Source organism: Malus domestica, chromosome 06 (assembly GCF_042453785.1).
Source record: "Malus domestica chromosome 06, GDT2T_hap1".
NCBI classification, from domain to species: domain Eukaryota; kingdom Viridiplantae; phylum Streptophyta; class Magnoliopsida; order Rosales; family Rosaceae; genus Malus; species Malus domestica.
Window position 1 is genome coordinate 16,358,060 of NC_091666.1, and position 10,146 is coordinate 16,368,205.

General features: G+C 36.9%; 1 long non-coding RNA gene across 1 annotated transcript; it reads right to left on the reverse strand.

Moving 5' to 3' along the window:
- Positions 1–841: 841 nt before the first annotated feature.
- LOC139196675 (uncharacterized) lies at positions 842–3,153 on the reverse strand. The gene is made up of 4 exons (XR_011581774.1): positions 3,020–3,153; positions 2,846–2,914; positions 2,069–2,127; positions 842–1,027 (listed from the first exon to the last, which is right to left on the reverse strand). It is a non-coding gene; the product is annotated as an uncharacterized lncRNA (long non-coding RNA).
- Positions 3,154–10,146: the final 6,993 nt, after the last annotated feature.

A 10,146-nucleotide genomic window follows, 5' to 3' on the forward strand; every position in this document is an offset into this window, starting at 1 on the left:
TTAAATGTGTTTAAGTAATTGTAAAATGGATGACTTTGGACTTATGCCTTAAACGATAATTGAGCTATGAGATAAGGCGCTAAAATCAAATTGTTTGAACCTTGGGAATGTGTTTTAATTACTGTTTAATTGGACCTTGTCACGTTTGACGTTAATCTATCTCTCCCCTTTTAGTATATGTAATTTATAGGAATTTGTACAAATCGGTTTGTAATTCTTATTACTTCTTAATCTCTATTCGTTAGTTGATTCCCTCTAGTGCTAGACTAGAGTTTCTTTAACTATTGGTAAGGAGACATAACTAAAAGAGGGTTTTGACATGAGATTAAAGATTAAAAGGGTCCAATGCCCCAATTAGCAATGAATGATTGTCTTTCATTTCTAATGGCTCAATGAAAATGGTTTTAATTGGATTGATAAGCACGTAATTAAATTGACACAACCTCCCCGAGTTTATATTCAACAATGATGGCTCGTTGTTGCAATAACCTTATAAGTCCATGGTCATCCAAGAGCCTAAGATAACTATAAAGTCCAATTTCAAAGGAATGCAAAAACCTTAGTAGTAGTAGTTACTTCCAATATTTGAAAAATTCGTTTTTGATATTGATTTGTTTTTCTCAAAACAAATAGTGGGAGTATCATACGCTACTAAAACTATAATGAATACAATTAGTAGTTATATATATCTCCAATATTTTGAAAAATGTTTTGATATTGATTTGTTTTATGAAAACGAATAGTGGGGATATTATATGCTACTAATTTCATTAACTTTGGACTAGTAGTTGTAATAGGACATTATTTATTTGATTGTGATTAAATAAATAAAATTGATGAGTGACACACCCCGTCCCGAAGGAGGGCATGCTGGCCGTCACGTGAGAGTGACGTAACCATTTGCACAGTACGGAAGCTTTTAAATACAATTTATAAGTTGATACACCCGAAGGTGAGTCTTAATTTTGTCCAATCTGTCAGAACCCCGTGAATTCCTCGTAGCCACCACACCTCTGTAATCTTGAACCTGGAGGGGCGCAAAACCAAAATTGAGTGGGTCAGCAAAAACAATTCTTTTCAAATCCAACTTTTCTCAAAACATTGTAACCCCTCTCCGTAAAACTTGTATACTTTCCGTAAAATGTAAAATATAATATATATACATATATATTCTCAAGACTTCAAGTCATTAACTTAACATTTTCATATCAATTATGCCATGCCACATCATCTCAACATTTCTCATATTAATTATGCCATGCCACATCATCTCAACAGTAATAAGGTATGAATGCATCAACATAATCATATCAGGTGCAAGAAAGTAATCAACCGTAGGCCCTCTAATAGCCCTGTACGGTTGAACCTAGAGCTCAAAATCTATCACTCTCACACTCTGCCGGAGTCACTCCGCGTGACCTGTACGGCCTTCTGCACATAAGTTACGCTCTAGTGCTTCTCATAAATCATCTGTGCACATAATCTAAGGTCACCCACCAGTCGGAATCTCACTAACACTCTCGCGACTGGCCTGTCGTAACCACTCCGCGTGGACTGTACGACTAGCATCTACTTGGATCCAAGGCGAGCGTGCGATGCGGTGAATACTATAAGCACTAAACTATGGTGCAGGATTTGAGCTCAATATACATCAACATCATCATAACAGAAATAAATACTCACCTGTGCGTCCACCGCACCATTTCATACATATGCATCATAAATCAATTCTTACCTGTGCGTCCACCGCACCAATTCATACATATGCATCATAAATCAATTCTTACCTGTGCGTCCACCGCACCAATTCATACATATGCATCATAAATCAATTCTTACATGTGCGTCCACCGCACCAATTCATACATATGCATCATATATTAATTCATGCATGGCATTTCAACTCACATTTCTATATACTTTTCATATCAATTCTATGCATGGTATTTCACTTCCCGTTTTTCCACATAACTCATATGCATTTCATTTTAAACATATTTTCATTTCAATTCAATTTCTGGGAAACGTCAAGTTTATATATATACGGAAAACAAAACTGCCCACTCACCTGGAGTTCGTCCAACAACTCCCTAGCACCACACATCAAGGCGTCAGGACGATCGCCGCCTAGAATAGTAATCAAATCCAACCTCAGAATTCATATCGATAGAATATATAACTTATATAAAATACGTCACTACGTAGTTCGATCCGGAAGATCTGCCACTCAGATTTTAAATCCATAACTTCCAGAGGTCCACAATATATCTCTAGGACAACATCCTAAAATTTCATCACCATCCAACGGTCGGATCTCCGTCAATTTCCAAAACTAAGTGACGGTTAACATTTTATATTATGGACTTACAACTCCAATTCCGGAAGATCCGTAAATGGATTCCCAATCCGTAAATTCCTATAATCCTCAAATATTACGTATTACAACGTATCAAAGTTTGGTAACGATCCAACGGTCGGATCGTCAATTCACATTTTTACCTAAATGTGAAAACTATAAAACGTTATTCGAATACCTAACCAACAATCCTTAATAACTTTCTCATACGGTGTTCAATTTAGGTATATGAATATACCACAGTGATCTACTCGACGTCACGGACGTCGACATATTTTTAAAATAATTTTTTACTGTAGCACGCGCCCCCACGCGCCAAGGAAGGCACGGGTCCACGCGCCCCCACGCGCATCATCTTCTTCCTTGGGTCGCCGGACTGGTTTTTCCGGCGGCCGTTTTTCAAATTGCCATAACTTTGTCATTTCTCAACGAAATCAAGTGATTCAAAAACGAACGTTGTAGCCCTTGAAGAGACAAAGAGAATGGTACCTTTCACAACACCTAGTTCGCCGTGGTTTGGCCGGAAACTGCCTCGAAAGCCTCGGAGGTCGCCGGAAACTGGGTATTTTTCAAATGAGTATAACGTCTTCAATACTCAACAAAATTGAGTGAAACAAAAAGGAAAGTTGTAGTACTTGACGAGACGAAGAGATTGATACCTACCTCAACTCCTAACTCGCCGGGGATTCGCCGGAACGAGCCTCGAAAGGTCCGGCCAAACTTTGAACTTGTCCATCTCCGTGTTCTTACGTCCAAAAACTTCCAACGAAGCACTCCGAGCTTCCTTGGGACTTCCTTAAGCTCACTGTGAGCTTGGTTTCACATAAAACAAAGCCAATTCGAAGATCATGAACAGTGCTCTTCACGGGAACTTTGAAACTAGGGGTTTTCCGAAGCAAAACTTACCTGAAATGGATACCAACGTGATCGTGAAGTCCTCAGGATTCCAATGGTGGTCTCAAACTTGACGTTGGTATAGATTTAGGGTGGTTTTGTGGTGGTCCGTGTGAGTTCAAAGGAGAGGGAGAGAGAAAGTGAGGTCTGAGGAAGAGAGAGAGAGTATATACGGGAAATGGGGAGGGAATCAGGATAGGAGGCCCTACTTAAATCCCAAACACAACTTTAAACATACTAATGTAAATCAAATTGTTAAATTTTCGCCCCTTAGTCCCGCTTAAGGGCATTTTGGTCTTTTCACGTCCTCGGAATTAAAATTCCGGGACGGGCTGTGACAATGAGACCTTAAAATCCCTCAATCACTCAATATTAAGTTGAAAACGTAAGAGTGCTTTGAACACTTTTTCGTGGCCTTCCACCGTGGTAGGCTTCAATCGTTTGTGACTCATACACCGTATTCGTCCAGTTCTGGGGTTGCAAAGTATGTGCTTACATTCAGGAGAAGCCTATACACATATGATGAAGTGAAAGGTAGGCAACTAGTGTGGCCAATATGGAGTTCTTCTGAGGCCATTCTTGAACCCCTACTTAAACTAGCATGGTGGGAATAACTTAACTAAGTGCAATGGTGCCAATATGGAGTTCTTCTGAGGCATCATTCTCTAGAGGCCAAACGAGATGGGTACTTGCATTAGTTGCAAATGAGTAAGCGTACTCTCTCATTATTATTGTTGCTAGCCAATATGGAGTTCTTCTGAGGTGGGCTTGGTAATAGTGAGTCTCCCATAACCCGCTAGGAGCTTTCTTTGAAATCTCCTGGATTCCATTATGGGGGATATGGAATTTGCCAAAAATGGTGGGTGGTGTCATTCGGTTTAAAGACCCGAATCGTTTGACTTAAACAACAATCAATCTAAATTATTTTATTTGTTTATGTATATAGATATGGTTGGAAGCACACTCGCGAAAATACTCGACAAACATTGCCTAGAGGGGCACAATTTCCCATCATGGTATCGTAATGTCAAGATTCTCCTAACGTTGGAGAAGATTGTTTACGTACTAGATAAGCCTCCACCTCACATACCTCTTAGCCCTGAGGCTACTGAGGATGAACGTGCTAAGTATGACAAGCACGTTGAGGATGATATACAAGCCAAGTGCTAACTGTTGGCTTCCATGAATGAGGAGCTATAGAGACAACACGAGGGCATGGATAGTGCATTTTCCATAATACTCCATCTTACGGAGTTATATGGCGAAGGGACGCGCAACCGTCGCTTTAGCACTGTTTGTGAACTTGTAAAGACCAAGATGGTCAAGGGGGCTCCAGTACACCAACATGTACTGAAGATGATAGGATTCATTGAACAATTGGAGAACCTTGGTACTCCACTTGACGGGGAATTGGCCCAGGACTTCATATTGGCTTCTCTTTCTGATTCATTTGCGCAGTTCGTAATGAACTACAATATGAATAAGATGGATAATACTCTCTCTGAGTTACTAAACATGTTAGTAACTGCTGAGAAGACTATGAAGAAAGAGAGCGGTGTAGGGACTGTTGCAGTAGCCTACAACAAGCCATCTTCTTCCAAGGCCATGCCGCAAGACAAAGGCAAAGGGAAGGAGAAGAAGTCACCCACTCCTAAGCCGAAATGAGGAGTGAGGAAAAAGAAGGCAAAAGAGCCCAAGGGGACTTGCCACCACTGTGGAAAGGAGGGGCATTGGAGGAGGAATTGCAGGTTATACCTTGCAAGTCTTAAGGACAAGCCACAAGGTATGGTTTATGTCCTTATCTTCAATTCTAAATGTTAGATCTTCTAAATATTTATATTTGATATAAAGGGCTAATCACTTGTATAATTGTATATAGGTGGAGAAGCCAAGTAGAAGAAGAACAAGCAAAGAAAAAGTGGTGAAGTGTTCGGCCACTATGTTTTTGCTCACTACTTAGGAAGTTTGTTAGTCATTAAAGATTGTCTTTAAACTTTCTTATTTTGATAAGAACTTATTATGTGGCTTCATATGATGGATGACCACTATTAATGTCTAAATGTATAAAGGTATTTATATTAGTCTCTATATGTATAGAGCTAATACTTTTTGTATTAAACATTATGAATGTTTGAACAATCATATTAATGTAATGTGAGGTATGCCTTTTTAATATACTATTTCCTTAAAGTAGTGTTATGAATTGAAAATTGTCTTGTTGTATCCTAGATGAGATACAAGAGTTATATCACTTAATTGTAATGTGATAAACCAAACTTTAGATTTATCAATTATGGATAGATTTCACATGTAGGACATAAAAGGATACAATGAATCTTTAGATTCGGTTCCATTTGTCTACTTATGAGTTCTATATGAATTGACAAAAGTCTAGAGAATCCTTTCTTGAAGAAAAGGAAGATCACATTATAATGATATAAGTAATAAGAAAAATGTTTCTTATATGGTTATCACTTGAAACACAATGATCAAGAACACTCTTGATTCAATTAGTAGTTTTGAACAATTAATTGGGCATTCTTTAAATTGTTTTAAAATGTCAATTGCGTTAGTGACTAAACCAAGAAAGAAGTGTCTAAATCTATAAATTGTTTAAAGACTTTAGTCACTTAAATAACAAGACATTAACTTAGTGAAGATTGAAACAAATAAGCTTGAAATGTTTTAAAGCTACTACACAATGTCTTCTTCCAATATATTCCAATTTTATACATTTTGAATGTATGAAATAATTTCTCATTAAAGTCATGAGAAATAGTGGGAGGTGTGAAAATGGATATAAACTTGAATGGGATTGGTTTATAGTTGTCTAAAGAATAATAGTACTTGACTATTATTAAGAGTTTGTAATTTTAATTGTTAAAAGGACTCAAGCTCTTCAAACGTTAAAATTCTATGTTGTGTGACATTTAAAGAATAGTCTTTGAATGTTGGTTTCGTCAACCTAACATAAAATGGTTATATGTTGGGAGTTGTCCATCATTCTCTTTTATGAGAACAAGCTAATAAACAAAGCATATGGACAAGTTGATGAAACAAAAGGGAATAAATTTCAAAATGAGTCACAACATGTGGTTTAACAATAAGACAAACCAAATTCAACATCTCATGTAACGATATTGCTCTATGTAGTTTTGATAAAGAATTATATCAACCACCTAGAAGGAATGGTTGAGTTTTTATATCCTTAGTAGGAGCAATGCTTCACTAAAGACTTAGATAATTCTTATATGACTACATTAAAGGTCTTAGTATGACTAAAACTTGAAGTATGGTGTATGACACCATATAATTTAAATGGATTGACCTGATAAAGCAAGTCATACACATTTCATGGAATTACTTGAGAAGGAATTCTTTTGTGTATGATTCATTTAAGTTAGTGGGAACAATATGCATTCAAATCAAGAAAATATAATTGTTATTCTTTGAATGAATGCTAAGTTACAACAAGGCCAGTGGGAGTGATGTTATAATTTGAGCAACAAGATGTGAATAAAGTCTATTTGATAGACTTAATAAAACATAGATGTTACTCGAAAAATGACAATACATGACACGGTCAATTTTGAAATATAGACTTGAAATTGGACTTATTGATATAGCAAGGCTATCTCAATAATGTTATATGGGAATTAAATCTCAAATGTTGTAGATTTAAGAAAGCATTTTCCTATGTGATAGGAAATCACTTTCATAACCCTTATAATGGATGTGTCATAAAATCACAAAAGGGACACATGTATCGACTTGTGAAGTAGATATCCAAAGGTGAAGAACCACATGGGTTGTCACTTTAAGATATTACTATGTCCCAGGATCAGAACCAAAGCAACTGATAGAGTATTATTGCCTTTAAGAAAGAAACATCAGAGTGGGACTCTGGAAGCGTGCATTCACTTAGGTTGTTAACCAAAGTGAAAATAAGCCATTTTAACAAATGGAACTTCATAATGGATGAAGTACTAATCATATAAATGAATTGTTAGTATTGTACTACAATGGTCTCAAGCTTGGAGCGAAATTTGTATAAAGTATACAAACGAAATATATGTTGATATATAGTTTTAGAAACTGCTTCAAAAAGGTGTTTTGAATGGAAGGGGTTCTTTTAGAACCAATGATTGAATCCAAACCATAAGGTCGTTAGTAGTGTACTACGACGTAATGGGGCGATAGCTCAAGCCATGGAATCAAGGTCTCATCAAAGTATTCGAACACAATAAAGAGACATCATCAAATGTTTTGGAAACATTTGATAAGTAAATCCCTTTTAAATGAAAAGGGATTAATACATAACCAAGTTAACCTACGAGCATAAACTCTCTCGACAAGATGTATAAGATACACTAGTGATTGACTTTAGTGCAAGTGGGAGATTGTTGGAAATATGCCCTGAAAGTCAATCTTTGGAAGAAATCTTTCAGGACAAATAAATGAATGTATGGATGAATCTTATACATCAAAGGCAAAGACACGAATTAGGACTATCTCAATAAACGAAATATGTCCTTAATAGTGTATCCATGGACAATGGATCGATTGAAGAAGTAATCTAATGATGTTAGACTACAGAGACCTTCTTCACATAACCAGATGTCCAAAAGGTTCCTGGTCATTGGATTGTCGGAGGGATACTGACAATGCTTAGACCAGTACATACTATGTCTGCTTCAAATGGAAGGATGGAAAGTCTCATCCCATTCGTGTTGTGACACTAAGACAAGTATGTAGGTGCTCATTAGGGGAATGAGTTCACTGAACACAATCGAACGAGAGTACTTGCATGGAGGTCTACTCACATGTCAAGCAAGTAACTCTAATGGTTGGAATAATGTAAGTAGTCCTTAGACCTGAGGCATCGTCGTTGTCTTGTGGCTAAGTACTTAATCTTTGATTATGTGAAAGTCTCCCCATTCGCGGGTGTCCACGGCATGATTGGGGTTAAGCCACTTAGTCATGAAGGCAAGTGTATGCGCAACAAGGAATCTCTAATCCTCGATAAGAGAGGAAGAATACTCTAAGATATGATTCGGGAATCTTCGGCCGAAGTATCGAGCGTATTAAAAGGAAAGCGTTCCTATACGACTCAAATGAATCATATATGAAGGAATAATCACATTAGGGGTTTGACATAATATCCATACCCTAATGATGTGATTGAGAGTATTGTATTAGAGAAGGATCGAATTACATTGTAATTCCAACTGAATAGGTTCTCGGAATAAACTTCTACATTAGCTTGGGTAGCTATGACATATGGTTAGATGTCACTCATAGCTTGTGAGTTCCTCTAGATGATTAAATGTAGTCACCAAAGAAGAATGGTGAATTGAAATGAAGTTTCAATTCAATAAGTGATTGAATTAATTGGATTGGTTCCAATCACCTCACTGCCTTGCTAATTAGAACCTAAAAGATTGTTCACCAATACACTATTGTAGTGAGTAATTAATGGATGATGGAAATAATTAATTGGATTAATTAATTGTTGTGATTAATTTAGAAAGTCTAAAGAAATCATAAAAGCGATAAAGATCGTTTTGGGCTTAAAGAAACGTTCGGGTTTAATTGGGCCCATTGGGCCTAAACCCATTGGGCTTTTATTTAAGCATTGGATGACTTGAAATTATAAAAGCCCAAAGCCCAAATAAACAACAAAGAGGCCGGCCATATAGGTGTGGAAATGGTGAGATATTTAGTCAATTTGTTGGCTAGGTTTTCTTTTGTATATATAAGGAACTTTATATTGATATTTTCCTTAAGGGTTATTTGGTGTTTAGAACAACAAAGAGGCAAAAGAATATCTCTAAAAACTCTACAAAGGGCCGGCCACCAAAGGGAGTGTTTTAGCTAACAATCTTTCACTCTTTTAGTTATTCCTTCATCCTTCTCACCACACTTGTGGGTGAGGATCTTTAGAGGTTTCCTACTTTGGAAACTTGAAGAGAACCTAGGAGCACTCATTCTAACAAAGTGGAGGAGGCAAGGAGGGAAGCTAGGCTCAAGGATTTCAAGGAGCAAAGAGCTTGGAGGTGGTCCATGCTTGGTCTAAAATCAAGATCAAGAGGTATAAGACTAACCTTCACTTTGTTCTTGATTCTATAAAATGTTTTGATGCATTATATATAAACCTATGAACCTTGAAGAGGATTTGCATGACTATAGCTTTGATATTATATGATAACATGCTTCCGTTGCTCATGTATATAAATTTTGAATTGTATATGCATGCTAGTCATTATGAAATCCCACATGAAACTCATAGATTTCCCTTCATAGTCCACTCCGTAAAATTCCTCATTTTTGAACTTATCAAATTTCTCGAGCGTTTAGATCAGCATCTATTCTGATCGGGATTCCATATGCACCTAGTCAATCTTGGGTCCGTGTCTACCCTATTACACTTTGTATTATGTTTGAAACAGACAAATCGTCTAAAGGAGTTGCCCGTACATTAACATTTACCCTTGATAATTAATTTCTTAATCACCCAACAAATACTTGCTAAACGAATCTTAACCGTTGGTGATTGCATGTTCCAAGTGTTGGAAATGTGCCCTAAAGCCAATCATGTGATGATACTTTACGGACATTTCACATGTTAAACTAATCTAGTTTAACATATAAAGGGCATAAATTATTGTTTGAGCCGTCTCATATAAATGTTATATGCTTAAAACGATAAAGTCCAAGGAATTTGTGATTGGGAGAATGTAATCTAATGAAGTTAGATTCTTGAGACCATTCTTTCGTAGACACATCCTAAACGTTCCTGATCATAGGATTGCCAATTGGGCATTGACAGTCCGTCAAGATCGGTACGTACTATGTCTTCTCTCAGGGAGAGTGATTAGTCTCTAGTCATTGGTGTG